The 2,191-nt window shown below is 42.3% G+C and overlaps 1 long non-coding RNA gene across 2 annotated transcripts in view; it reads right to left on the bottom strand.

Annotated features, from left to right (window-relative positions):
- LOC119291567 overlaps nt 1–2,191 on the bottom strand; it is a 7,872-nt gene that overhangs the window by 806 nt on the left and 4,875 nt on the right. Inside the window, exons 6-9 of one of the 2 annotated variants that reach the window (XR_005142516.1) lie at nt 1,992–2,092; nt 1,788–1,816; nt 1,576–1,708; nt 1,435–1,486 (exon numbers count right to left, since the gene is read on the bottom strand). This is a non-coding gene — a long non-coding RNA (uncharacterized LOC119291567). Of the gene's footprint in view, nt 1–1,434; nt 1,487–1,575; nt 1,709–1,787; nt 2,093–2,191 lie in introns of both variants that reach the window. The other variant, XR_005142515.1, reaches the window with a different exon arrangement.

Below are 2,191 nucleotides of genomic sequence, written 5' to 3'. Positions count from 1 at the left end.
TATTGTGGTGACTAAATTAGCTACAGAATATGACCCAAGCTACCACATTAGTGTATGCCTAAAGAATAGATCTGAAAACAAAGGATGATGAAGTCAAGTGTGACATACAGATCATATATCAATACCTAATATCTTATTATCATAATGCATCCCAATCCATGATAATCCCAACAACAGTTCAAGAAAATGGCGATCCTGTGTAGATAGTATAAACATACCCACTTCACTGTATATTTAATATCATGTGTTCAGCATATCAGTACCCAATAAGGCCAACAAACCTACATTAGATTTCTTTAGTATAAGAGCAGATTTTGCAAAGCTTCTTAAAAATGTGATAATGCCTCAACGGCTGAGCGCCCTACTTTTGGCAACCTTGTTCAAAGAATTAAAAATGATTCATTTTACTTCTATAGGAGAGAAAACTATCACAAAAGGAACACTAAATACCTAAAAATGATGTAGTTTTGCAACAATCGTCAAGCTGTAGCATTTCCTCTGTATGTCAGCTATTCAGCACATCATGTGTTTATTTCTTTAACATCGGCCATGGGGTAGATGGAGGGGACCGGCAGCCGGAGCGAACCTGGGGAAGGATGAGGGGAGCCGATTAGGATGGAGAGCAGCAGGACAGCGAGCTATTCGCCACCAGCTGCAGGTTTGCCCCCTTGGACCACACAAAGGCCACCGCTGTTTATCTGTGCCTTCAGGCCAGGGAGCCGGAACCGAGGAAGATCCATGAGGAGGCGATGGTACGCAGCTCTCCTGATTCATGTTGTTGCCTGCACGCACCTCTCGGCCGGCCAGCCGGAGCGGCGACGTAGCGCGCCGTGGTATCTCGGGTGGAGGCTAGAGGGCAGTATCAGGAGAGATGGGTCTATTGGTGAGGAGCGGTTTGGGAACAGCCATGACTGGAGAGACCCACGCCACGGGGGGCTTTTTATACGCACATAGATCGGTAGAGCCACGACACGGGATTGAACCAGAATTTTTGGGAGAGACAGAGATAGCCCAGTCAAAGCGGTGGGCGGTCAAAGAGGTGGAGGTCACAAACGCTCTAGAGAGAACAGAGAAGATCATTACGTTCACACGTAAGTAGTTCTCGTGCGTCCCTGGTAACACGCGTAAATCATTAGAGGCAGTAAAAAAATCCAAAAAAACCCAGGTAAATCATACCCTGACGGGCCTAGTCTTCTTAGTATAAATGAACACAAAAGCACCAACAATTATATGTATATTCTCACCCCACAACAGCTAAAAGTACCCAACTCTGATTCATACTGCTAGCGAACAAATTAAGAGGTGTTTCAGATTTTCTAACTATTTGAGTATGTTATGGGACCCATGCTCATCGTATAACTGAAATAAAACCTTAGGATACCCTAGAGTATTGTAGTCTCTTAAGTCACAATAAAGCAGATGGCCTTAGCATACCTTGTCACCCACAGCCATGTAACACTTGATTCCCAGCAGATGCTTCTACCAACTAATCAATGCGGTGATAAAGATTTAACATTAGTGAAGAGGAGATAAACCTTCACCTGAGCTTGAAGAAAGAAAATAGAATAGGCTCACCTTTGATCTGCAATAGCACTTCCTCAATCATGCAGTACACAAAACAACTTCTAGTTCATCGGTGAGCAAACGTACTGAAGCTCCTCAAAATATGAAAATGTTGAATTTTGGAGGGTAAATGTGAGTGTTGCCCCTGGAAACGTGAGCAGCCGTACTATCAGATATTGCCATACTGGCATAGCTTGCTATATGAGTTGTAGCGATGAAACAACCTGTTCATGGTGGTGTACAGTTGTGCCGCCTACACAAGATCAAAATGACAAGCTTTGTAAATAAATTTTCCCTTTGCAATATTCTAGTGCAAGAAAAATAGATGGTTCGAAGAAGTTGAATATAAATAGGATTTGAGCAAACCATATATAACATAAAAATGAAAATGCAGAAACAAACATGAATGGGAGAAAGAGATGATTCACCCCTTTCTTTTTTGTCAAGCTGCTCTTCCACAAGAATCTTTCTCTTCTTTTCTCAGATATGAAATTCCACAAGATTATTTCTCTTCTTTTCTATCTCAGATCTGAAAAAACACAAATTGAGAAATCAAAATCACAGAATCAGAGAACTGGGATATAATAACTGGGGGAGGAAGAGGGGGGAGGGGAGCAACAAATAGGGA

This window comes from Triticum dicoccoides, chromosome 4B, assembly GCF_002162155.2.
Source record: "Triticum dicoccoides isolate Atlit2015 ecotype Zavitan chromosome 4B, WEW_v2.0, whole genome shotgun sequence".
In the NCBI taxonomy this organism is placed as follows: domain Eukaryota; kingdom Viridiplantae; phylum Streptophyta; class Magnoliopsida; order Poales; family Poaceae; genus Triticum; species Triticum dicoccoides.
This window is presented reverse-complemented; position numbering and strand designations above follow the sequence as displayed.